Here is a 12,835-nt window from a genome sequence, read left to right as displayed (position 1 = left end):
GTTGTAAGAAAAGTTCATAATGTGTTTCATACCACATGTACAATACTGGACCGGTCTGTAGTACATTAACAAGCTTAATAAACGCCTTCCACCCAGAGTACTACTCTTTATCTGCAGCAAATTATTTGTGAAAACGGCACGGAACAATTAATACTGGGTAACATGTGACTGAACAACAGGATTTAGCGAACTGCTTTCATACATAAGACGCTGTTGACGTAAAAGTTGGTGGTTACCAAGCTTTCACGACTTCTGACATTCGAAAGCAAATAACACGACCGTTCCTTAAGTACCAATTACCGGCCGAACGACCGAGGATACGACCAGTAAGGCGTCACAGATGGTTGCAGCACCTGCCTCGTAAACTGCCCGCTGGCGAAATAGGGTAGCTTGCCTCTTATCGGGTTTACAACCTAGGTATATTAGACACTTGCAGGTTTGTGTCACCCATTTACTTGTCCGCTTGTTCTGTAATTCGACTATTAAAAGAATACAGCCCTGAGACGAAAGACACAAAAATGCAGAATCAGATACTCGTCCCAGTTACGTAATGTTCTCACACAACTTACGGTAATTTCCCAAAAAATTTGAAATGTGTCATTGTTAGGCCTCTTTAGAAGATGGTTTCTCCACGATATCAATAACTATCGACAAGAGTCGCTCCTTACATCATTTTCTAAAATTATGCAGAAAGTAACGTACTCCTGGATTGTCACGCACTTGTGTAATAATGGAACACTTAGCCAATCAAAGTTTGGATTTCAAAATGGCCATTCAACTCAGTCTACTGTCTATACGTTTACTGAACAGACACTTAAGATCTTAGACTCATTAAACACTACCAACCGGGATCTTTTATTTATTTTTTACTTGCACGTCAAGTTACATATGACCAAATTGAGGAGTAAATCTCCAAGATCATGCAACGTGTCAGTAAATGAAATTACAACATAAAAGAAAAAAGATATAAAAATAAAATATTTATGAGCTCGAAAAAAGTCAATCCAAAAGTTTAAGGACACGTAAGCAATAATAAGAGAAGAATCAGCTTAATTTTTCATGGAATTCCTCGACAGAATAGAAGGAGTGACCCATGAGGAAACTCTTCAGTTTCGATTTAAAAGCGCGTGGATTACTGCTAAGATTTTTGAATTCGAGTGGTAGCTTACTGAAAACAGATGCAGCAGTACAGCACACACATTTCTGCACAACAGTAAAGGAAGTCTTAACCGAATGCAGGTTTGATTTCTGCCGAGTATTAACTGAGTTAAAGCTGCTTATTCTTGGGAATAAACTAATATTGTTAATAGGAAATGACAGTAAGGAATATATGTATTGAGAGACCAATGTCAAAATATCCAGATTCGTGAACAGGGGTCGACAAGAGGTTCGTGAACTTGTAACGCCTGAAATGAATATCCTCCTATTTCCATGTATTGTACTATAAATTTTTTCCTTATTTTGTTACCTGCAGATATGACATTTCTGTGTCTTTATATATTGTAATTCTTTTACTATATATATATATATATATATATATATATATATATATATATATATATATATATATATATGTCGATGTATAATTAGTTTCTTTTGTAAATATTATTTGTATTTGTATTTTCACGCTGGGTCTGGCCTAGGGAAAACTATGCCATCGAACGATTACATCGATAGGTCGTGTGGAGAACCAAAGTGTTTAGGATCTTTGGTCGTGTTAACTCTGCCGCATGGATCGCGGGCAGAGGGAGTCTGGCTGGAGTAGGGCGGGGGAGCAGATGTGTTGTGTGACGCTCCTGCGAGTTGCCGTCCTTTCGGGGTTTGGCAGCATGTAATTGCGCTCGACTTGCTATGATAGTTTCTGACACGTTGACGGTGTCGCGGACGGGAAGCATTAGCTGGCACACATCAAGAGCCCGTTTCGCCTGCTGACCCTGTCGAGAAGAAAGCTCGCCAACATCCAGCTTCTGCAACAGCGACGGCCGACAATGAGTGACTGTCGCCACCTCCTCGATCGACGACTTCAAACCTTCAATCAACCAACAAGGAAGACTGGAAGCACGTAAAGCTTTAGGACTGTATGGCAGACCTCAGCTTTTCAAACTGTTCAATTTGCCTCACAAAATTATCGCGACGTAGCATGAACCTTTGTTGCTCATTGCCCCAATTGCATTACGAAGCAAGGTCCCTTCCTTTTCCGGAATGAACCCGAGTGTCGTTGAAATTCACACGCCAGCATTAACGTCATTCCATTTCACTGCTTTAATTTCAAACTTCAGTTAAAGTATTCATAGCTGGCTACAATATTTAGATTACACAAGCACAAATTAAGAGTGCGAGTATTGTTACCATATTTTAGCTTACCTGCGACTGCAGCTCAGCTTGGTACGTACTAAATTTTACTATTGTTAATTGTTCAGAATCATTTAATTCAAGTTCAAAGTTAAATCTCTCATTTCTAAACTACGTAAATTCAAGTAGCTTTTGAAATGATTGTTGAGGTAGCCCAAGACTAACTTTATTTTATTGAATTTCATAGTGCTTCAGAAACAAAGTTCACTAGTAATTTCAATCACTAAATTAACTTTCAATTTTCCGGTTTTATTAATTCTTTTGCTAAATTAAGTCAGAGTGTAGCGAAATTTATTACTTCTGACAAACATTCAGTTTTCACACAACACGTGTTAACCTTCAGTTGCCACGCGTTTAGTGCTAATTATATGTGCATTAATCTTTAATTTTCAGTTATTATAGTAGTTGTCCATAGGACTGGCAACCATAATTTTCCCCAAAACTCAAATATCTAATTAACGCCAATTAATTATTAATGTAACGACTGCACCTTTACTTTCTTTATTAATTTTACCCTTTTCTCAAAATTAATTTCCACCACATTTCATTTTTATTTTTCCTTTCATTTAGATGTAACCCTTTCCTCCCTCTTTACCGACAAATTAACTTCGGTGACGATTGCTTTTTCCAAATTTCCATTAGGTGCACGCGGTTTAATTTTTCACTGTCATTAAGGTCGATAAGTGGGGGGGGGGGCTACAAACTTACACTACATACTGCCCAAACTGCCGGTTTCTGAACCAAAAATATACTTTTAGAATGGGAAGAGTTACCCCAAAATATAATACCATACGACATAAGCGAATGAAAATATGGAAAGTAGGCTAATTTCCATGTCGAACTATCACTCACTTCAGATACCTTCTTAACAGTAAAAATTGCAGCATTAAGTCTTCGAACAAGATCCTGAACATGGGCTTTCCGTGACAGTTTACGATCTATCTGAATACCTAGAAATTTGAATTGTTCAGTTTCACTAATCATACGCCCATTCTGTGAAATTAAAACGTCAGGTTATGTTGAACTATGTGTTGGAAACTCTAAAAACTGAGTCTTTCTGTGACTTTGCGTTAGTTTATTTTCTGCAGGCCATGAAGTTATGTCATGAACTACACTATTTGAAACCGAGCCAATGTTGTACACAACATCCGTAACTACCAAGCTAGTGTCATCAGCAAAGAGAAATATTTTAGAGTTACTCGTAATACTAGAGGGCATATCATTTATATAAATGAGGAACAGGAGTGGCCACAGCAATGATCCCTGGGGCACCCCCCACTTGACCATACCCCACTGACACCCCACATCACAACCATTCTTAACATCGTGAATAATGACCTTTTGCTGTTTGTTGCTATACTAAGAGGGGAGCTACTCCCCATATTCTGTTATGGGCCAACTTCTGGTACAATATTTTGTGATCAGCACAATAAAACGCCTTAGTTAAATCAAAATATATGCCTATCGTTCTAAACCTTTTATTTAACCCATCCAATACCTCACAGAGAAAAGAGAATATAGCATTTTCAGTTGTTAAACGACTTCTAAAGCCGAACTGTACATTTGATAGCAAATCGTTTGATATAAAATGATCAATTATCATTACATACACAGCCTTTTCAATAACTTTAACAAACACTGATGGCATAGAGACAGGTCTAAAATTATCTACATTATCCCTTTATCCCTTTAAAAAAAGCGCCTTTACTACTGAGTACTTAAATCGTTCAGGAAACTGACCATTCCTAAAGGAAAAATTATAAATATGGTTAAATGCAGGGCTAACATGTGCAGCACAGTGGTTTAATATTCTGTTAGACACTCCATCATAACCATGAGAGAGCTTAGTCTTCAGTGATTTAATTGTTGGCTCAATCTCTCCTGTGTCTGTATCACAGAGTACTTCAGACATCAATCTCGGAATGCCATTTGCCAAGAAAGTTGTATAATTCCCTATAGAAACTACATTTTTATTTAATTCGCCAGCAATGCTCATAAAATGGTTATTAAATGCTGTACTTATACCTGATTTATCAGTAACAGAAATATTTTTGCTACTGACCGACCTTATAGCGTCGTCCTTGTGCTGCTAACCAAACACTTCCTTCACAACTGACCATATGCTTTTAATTTTATCTTATGTGACTCATCGAAGGTATTTTATTATGTCAGTCATAATACTCTATTACGGAAATTACGTTTTTATAGAATACGTAATTCAACTTGTTGCGTCCTAATTTTGAGAAACAGAATGTAGAACGTTACCTTAGGCTGATCGAATAATACAAAGGGGGACACCACATCATTTACTTGGGGAGACGTTGCGGTGGGAGTCTCATAGGGTTTGATCATGGGCCAACCACTGTCTTTGCTGTAGTTCAATTCTTTTACCTTGGCGGTTCGTGCATGCCCGCCCAGATGCGGGAGATTGCTGCGTTGCCAGTTGTACGCGCCAAGAGAAGCAGCGCCATAGTATAGTTTGCAAACTTACGTTTGGGGGGAGCGCGCAGTTTATCAAGTAAAGCCACCATGGCCGCATTTACCCTTTTGCTGCTACAGAGACCTGCTCCCCGCATTCCACGATGTGCGCGATTTTGTCATCATTGCACTGCTCGCCTGTGCAGACACATGGTGTTTCGACTGCTTTGACACATTTTATCATTCGTTTTCACAAACACTATTTGGCCCAAAAATTTGAATTTTTGACTGATACCTTCACCTCATAAATGACTTACTTTTGTTTCGATGTTCAACGCAGTTATTGTGCAGTATTAGATGTAGTAAACCATTGCCCGAAATTTTGAAGAGTTTGCAGAGGTAAAAGTCCATAGCGTATGCTTTCCGTATGGTGCCCGCATCTCGTGGTCGTGCGGTAGCGTTCTCGCTTCCCACGCCCGGGTTCCCGGGTTCGATTCCCGGCGGGATCAGGGATTTTCTCTGCCTCGTGATGGCTGGGTGTTGTGTGCTGTCCTTAGGTTAGTTAGGTTTAAGTAGTTCTAAGTTATAGGGGACTGATGACCATAGATGTTAAGTCCCATAGTGCTCAGAACCATTTGAACCATTTTTTTTTTGCCACTAGAAATTTCAAAAAATTACATTCAAACGAATAAAATTCATGAGGTAAGACACTTCGATATTGTTTTTAAATAAAGAAAATATTAAGCACTAAACAAGGTTCGAACGCAGAACCTTTCACTTAGCAGCCATACACTTTCACCATTACGCTAAAGCAACTCGTTCGGAACGACTTCCGGAGGACTTTAAAATAATACGCAAAAAACCGACAAACACTGTTGATTGAGTATGAATTACTCACGTTTCATCGAAGTACAATAGGAAATAAACAATTACCGCTATTCTTTATTGTGAAAAAGCAGTTAGTGAGAATGATACAAACACTTTTCCTTGCTATCGCCTGAATTAGGAGGCTTATTGCTTGTTTGGTTTAATTAATTAATAGAATATGAAACAATTGGTATAAAGAATGCTTTTTCCAAACTTTCTATAAAAGAAAGTGTGCTATCAAGACATTGCTTTTGTTCAATTACTTTATTTCTGACTGAACGTTTCTGAAAATTGAAGACACTCGTCCATGCTCTGCACTGCAGTCGAGCTCTGGCAACGTCGTTCTCTGTTCATTGTCTGACATTCTTTTGTGACGTTAGATGCGCAGAACGAACCTAAACTCGGCCGCCGTCATAAATGATCTGCTATTTTATCTCAATCAGGAGGCAGAATAAGACCTCTTTGCAGATGATACAAGCATTATTTTTAGGCCAACCAAGGAAGCATCAACAGAGTTAGTAGTAAATCAACAGAGATAGTAGTAAATGACGTTTTAGTGGAAGTTACTGAATAATTTCGCACAAGTGGTCCAGGTTTGAACTTCGAAAAAAGTACTGTGCATGTAGTTTTGTACTGTTAAAAATTTGCCACCTCTCATTAACGTAATATACCAAGAACTGATAATAAATGGTATAGAAAAGTGCGAATTCTTAGTTGTGAATATTGATAAAAACATAGACTGCAAAAACCAAAGAAGACCTCAAAAAACCTTTAGTTCCATCTACTTTTGTTATAAGAATAATTGCCAACTTTGGGGATATAGAATTCAGTGTGTTAAAATATTCATTGATGTCTTACGGGATAATGTTCTGCGTAACTCCTCGCTTGGGCAAAACATATTCAGTGCACGAAAGAAAGTAAGTAGAATTATGTTTGTAGTTTACACAGATATATCTTGCAGGTATCTCTTCGAGCATCTGGGAATAGTAAAGCCACAAAGTACATATGAAAGGCTTATCTCAATAGTGGTACAAGTTAATTTTTGTTCATTCTGAGATACAGAGTCCTAAAGTTAAATGAGCGCTATCTCAACTGCAGATTTTTTAGCGCTCATTTAACTTTAGGACTCTGTATCTCAGAGTGAACAAAAATGGACTTGTACCACTACTGAAATAAGCCCTTCATATATTCATCTACAAAATTTGTCATCAACTATCCATCAACATTAAAGAGTAACAGAGATAATCACAAGTACAATGGATAAACGATTTGCATGACCCTTTAAAGAGTCTAACTTTGGCACAGAAAGAGCTGAAATATGCAGCTATAAAACTCTCTGCCATACCTTGCTATTCACAGCGAAAACTAGTGCCTTTAGAGCATTTTCTGTCGCTGTTGATATTACCCTGTTCTCATCTGACCAGAAACCCTTCTTTACTTTCCAGTTCGTTGAAGTGAAATGGAAAGAAGACGAGGAATTTTGGTGAGATGAGTATAGCGTAATATCAAAAGAGGCAGAAAATGGTATAAGGGGAGTAGGATTCGTTATGAACAGGAAGGCAGGGCAGAGAGTGAGTTGGCGTGAACAGTTCAGTGATATGGTGGTTCGGAGTAGTATCGGTGGCAAACCAACACCGACAACGATAGTTCAGGTATACATTCCGACGTCGCAAGTCGAAGACGAAGAAATATCGGAAGTAAATGAGGATACTGATCGCGGAGTTCAATACGTGAAGGGAGAAGAAAATCTAATAGTCATGGGGGATTTGAATGCGATTGTAGGGGTAGAATGAAAGGTTACGGGAGAATATGGGCTTGATACCAGGAGTGAGAGAGGTGAAAGATTAGTTGCGTTCTGCAATAAAATTCAGGTAGCAATAGGAAATACTCTGTTCATGTATCACAATAGAAGGAGATATATTTGTAAAAGGCCAGGAGATAAGGGAAGATTTCAGTTAGATTACATCATGGTCAGTCAGAGATTCCGAAATAGATATTGGATTGTAGGGCATACCCAGGAGCAGACACAGGCTCACGTCACAATTTTGTAATGATGAAGAATTGGCTGAAGTTTACGATATTGCTCAGGAGGAATCAGTGTACAACGAAGTGGGATACGGAAGTTCTAACGAATGAAGAGGTACGCTTGAAGTTCCTGAGTCTGTAGATACGGCGATGAGGAATAGCTCAGTAAGCAGTTCAGTTGAAGAATGGGCATCTCTAAAAAGGGCAATCACAAAAGTTGGAAAGAAATCCAGGTACAAAGAAGGTAACTGCGAAGAAATTATAGTTAGAGAACAAATACTTCAGTTGATCGATGAAAGAAGGAAGTGCAAAAATTTTAAAGGAAATTCAGGAATACAGAAATACAAGTTGCTTAGGAATGAAATAAATAGGAAGTGCAGGGAAGCTAAGACGAAATGGCTGCATGAAATTGTGAAGAAATCGAAAATATAATGATTGTCGGAAGGACTGTCTCAGCATACCATCAACTACTTTTAGAGTACACATGGAACATTTATGGTTATCGTGCTGCACCATATTTCTTCGGCTATGGTTACATCGCCAACGGTTGTAATAGTCTTTTCCTGGGTCTACTTGATCAACAGATCCTTAAGGAGATTATTGTAAACGTGACCAACAAGGTGGTATCGTCGGTGATAGTCCTATATCGTACGACGCTGCACAATACTATGCACCCCACGTACATAACTGTCATGTGTTTCCTTTTTCGTAACAATTCGCAGTCGCACTCTGCAGGGGTAAAGGAGATGCTCCTGAAGCAGTTTCGTTGGGAAGTTTTTGATCACAAACAATATAGACCGTATTTGGCTCCCATTGAGTTTCGTCTGCACTCACGTGAACCGCTGGCTACGAAGTTTTGTCACAGCCAACGAGCTGTAGACCAGCGTAGAGAATTGGCGGAAAGCACAGGCGGCTGTCTTCTATGACGAGGGTATTGGGAAGTTGGTACAACGCTACGACAAATGTGTCATTCGGAGAGAGGATTATGGACAGAAGTATCTGGAAGGTGCAGCTAACTGTTGCAAATAAAACATTGTGGATGTTCACAGTGGTTTCCATTGCGCGACCGATCGGTTCTTACTTTCCAAGCAGCCCCTAATTCTTGGCCGATTTCGTTTTTCTAACAGGACATCTAATTTTATCAGCCCTTTCTAACACGCGTCGATTGTTTCGTTTTTTCACTTGTGACACATCAGTGATTAACTTGTATATGATGCTGGACTCCAGATGCACAAAATCAGAAATTTCGTTTTCACTCTGACGCCTATGTTTAATAACTAGGCCTTTTTGCACCTCGAAGAATTTCTTATTTTCAGCATAAGTCTGTTTTATATGTTCTCCTTCCTTCGTCCGTCACGCCTTGGTTTGCTTCCAAGATAGCACAATTTGTTTGTGTTGTAAGCTTCGATGTCTGGAAAATAGGTTAAATTTGTCACTGACTCTCTTTCTTCTGCCACACAAAACTTTCGTCTTTCTTCGGATTACGCCAAATATACAGGGTGAAGCGAAATTCGCGCAGTCGGGCTTCACAGCGCGACTCCTCACATGCCAGCGATAAAAAAAAAAGTCTCTCACAAAATTTCGTCTGGCGATTACATCCGGCAAAAAGAGAACGTTTAAGAGTGGCAATTTGGCAACACTGTAACCACATCTGTGTCAACAGAGTCTGTAGTGTTGTACTGTTGGTTCAGTGGATAGAGTTTTGACTGAACATGCATGAGGTCAAGGGTTCGATCCTAGATTGCGGCGAATTTTTTTTTTATTTGCTAATTTCATTCTGACATTTCATAGTGCAATAAACACTGTTTCGTAGGTCACATGTATCCTCAGTTTACAACATTTTGTAACGTTGAAAATAACAAATACATGGTTAGACAAATAAGAAATAGACAGTTCAAACAAATAACCTGTCACAGGACAGAATAACTACAAATGCAATAACAATTTCGAGATTATAAAGATGATAGCATAATACAATAACACAACGTCTACTTGTCATTTATACTACATGTAATATGAGAGCTCAGAGTCGCACATTAGCAACCAGTGACAATAATAATGTTCGTGTTAATGACTGCATGACCTTCACAACAGAATACGTTGGTTCAGAACAACAGATGCTCAAAGAAACCTCCCTGCATGACCAAACATTTCGCAACCTGCTGGATCATACAGCTCTGGTTCCTTTGCAGCAGAGCTGCATCCACAATAACAAGAGCAGCATGAACACGCCCTGCCAATTCTTCCACATTCGTCGGCAGGGTAGGGTACACGTGCCTCTTCAGGTGTTCCCATAGGAAGAAATCCAGGGGATTTAGGTCAGGTGAACGCTGTGACCATACAACTGGACCTCCACGCCCGAACCATTTCCCTGGTAATGTTCTGTCCAAATACTGTTGCACATAGCCGGCCGGAGTGGCCGAGCGGTTGTAGGCGCTACAGTTTGGAGACGCGCGACCGCTACGGTCGGAGGTTCGAATCCTGTCTCTGGCATGGGTGTGTGTTATGTCGTTAGGTTAGTTAGGTTTAAGTAGTTCTAAGTTCTAGGGGACTGATGACCTCAGAAGTTAAGTCCCATAGTGCTCAGAGCCATTTGAACCATTTGAACTGTTGCACATAAATTCCAGAGTGTGGAGGTGCACCATCATGTTGGAATCATATCCTTTGCCAGACATATAGTGGAACATCTTCCAGCGCATCAGGTAGATAGTTTAAGATGAATGCATGATACCTTCGTGCAGCGAACCGGTCAGGAAACATGTAGGGGCCCAAACCCCTGTCGCCCAGTATTCCAGCCTAGACGTTGGTACCAAAGCGAAATTGATATCCAAGGTTGGGGGGTGACGTGCGGGTTAACCTCACACCAATTGTGGGTATTGTGCAAATGGAAGACACCCTCACGAGTGAATTCTGCTTCATCCGACCATATTACGGTGTTCACGAATTCATAGTTGGCTTCCAGTTGTTGTTGGAACCATTCACAGAATTGCACCTGCTGATGGCGATCTGTGGGATGTAGGTGTTGCGTGAAAGCATAATGATAGGGGTGCAGCCCATGCTCGTGCAGCACGTTAACGTCCGTGCGTCGCAAGATACGCTACTTCGCTGAAGTTCTTGGTGTATGACCTCCGGAATAGTTTTGGAGTACCGCGAGTCCATGAACGATCTCTGTCACGCAGTGGTGGAAGGAGAGAACCTGACTTCCGAAGGAGCAGCTCCAGACGATGAAACACATTTTGATCTGGATGGCGTCGACGAGGATTTCTAGCAGCATACTCACGAGTGGCAACACCAGCCCGGTTGTCAGATGTATTAAAGACCAGAAGTATATCCACATATTGAGCGTTTGTGTATGCCACACGTCCGCCACACTGGTTTAGAGGTTTACAATGAGAAAATTCGATACGTGTTCACATGTACTTTGGATTCTGTAACAAGCGCGTTACTCCGCTGCCAACCTGTCCCTGTGCGGTGGAAAGCCCAAACAGTATAAACACGCCGTCAGTCCTGCGAGCTGTTCCACCTAACGTGAATTACCCAACTGACAGATATTGTTCTGCATGATTCATCCCAATACCGCTAACTGTGAAATGTTGGGTTTCGAATTACACTGTTTCCCTGACATTAACAGACATGAGGTTTCCACAGTCCCATCGACAGAATAATAATAACAATAATAATATCAATGCTTTGAGATATGTACTAAACAGCATGTGGTTACCAAACTCGGTGATGAATGCATAATTAGTGAGACCATGGTGATAACACATACAAATAGTAATCGAGATTGGACATTATTCGCAAAGCACGTTCCTAGTTCTACAGGGAAATGTAATGAACCTGAACGAATCAAGAATAATAGTTGGTACTAATCTAGGGACCATTGGAGGAGGGTACAAAGAAAACAGGTTTCGCACCCAGTAGATGAAATGGTGCGAATAATTTCATGCCTACGACGTGGAAAGGGCTGACCAATCTTCTATTTCTATGATTGTAGTATGTAAGTGTAAATGTTTTCTAGAGGACCCGCTGCAGTCGCTGTTGACGATTAAGATGCCAGATACCGTACCACCTGGACAAGATTTACCAAATAAAAAACCAGGATCGAACCATCGACCTCCTGCATGCTAACCTAAAACTCTATCCACTGAACCAACTGTACAACACTAATAGCTTCTGCTGATAGAGATAGTTACCACACATGTGGTTACAGTGTTGCCAAAGTGCCACTCTTTAACGTCGTTTTTCTGCCGTATGTACTCGCAAGATGAAATTTTGTGACAGACATTTTTTTATCGCTGGCATGTGAATAGTCGCAGTGCGAAGCCCGAGTGCACGAATTTCGCTTCGCCCTGTATATTCTGTGTTCAGTAGACTGTCACTCTTCACAACATGATATACAGTTCTTCCTCACTTCCACCGAGCCGGCCGAAGTGGCCGTGCGGTTAAAGGCGCTGCAGTCTGGAACCGCCAGACCGCTACGGTCGCAGGTTCGAATCCTGCCTCGGGCATGGATGTTTGTGATGTCCTTAGGTTAGTTAGGTTTAACTAGTTCCAAGTTCTAGGGGACTAATGACCTCAGCAGTTGAGTCCCATAGTGCTCAGAGCCATTTGAACCATTTTTGAACTTCCACCGACGCAATAGCAATTTCATCAGGGAACCTAACTATTGATATACTTTCACGCTGAATCTTAATTCCATTTATTATTTGTTTTTAAATTTCCTCTATTGTTTCTTTCACCAGGTTGAGAAACTGAGGAGTAAGGCTTGATCCCAGCCTTACACCCATTTTCATCCAACCAGTTCTCTACTGAAGGTCTATTTTTATTGAATTCTCATGCTTTTTGAATATAATATATATTCAGTCTTCTTGGCAGGTTAAAACTGTGTTCTGGACAGCGATTCAAAACGGGAGCCTTGCATTTCACGTAAAATGCTTATACCGATTAAGTTATCCCGCTATGCTCACGATCGGTCCTCACAGCTTCACTTTCCAAACCTCTCTCCTGCATTCGTTTTTACCGAAAGCGGTAATTGTGAAGTGTTTACCTGAGAGCTTGTATTCTGAAAGTACGAGGGAAGTGCTAGTGGAGATAGAACTGTAAGGGTGCTAGTAGAATTAAAGCTGTGGAGAGAGCAATTGATTCGTGCTAGGGTGGCTCGTTATTTAAG

This window comes from Schistocerca nitens, chromosome 1, assembly GCF_023898315.1.
Source record: "Schistocerca nitens isolate TAMUIC-IGC-003100 chromosome 1, iqSchNite1.1, whole genome shotgun sequence".
Taxonomy (NCBI): domain Eukaryota; kingdom Metazoa; phylum Arthropoda; class Insecta; order Orthoptera; family Acrididae; genus Schistocerca; species Schistocerca nitens.
The sequence above is the reverse complement of the archived record's forward strand: the minus strand, read 5'-3'. Positions refer to the sequence as shown.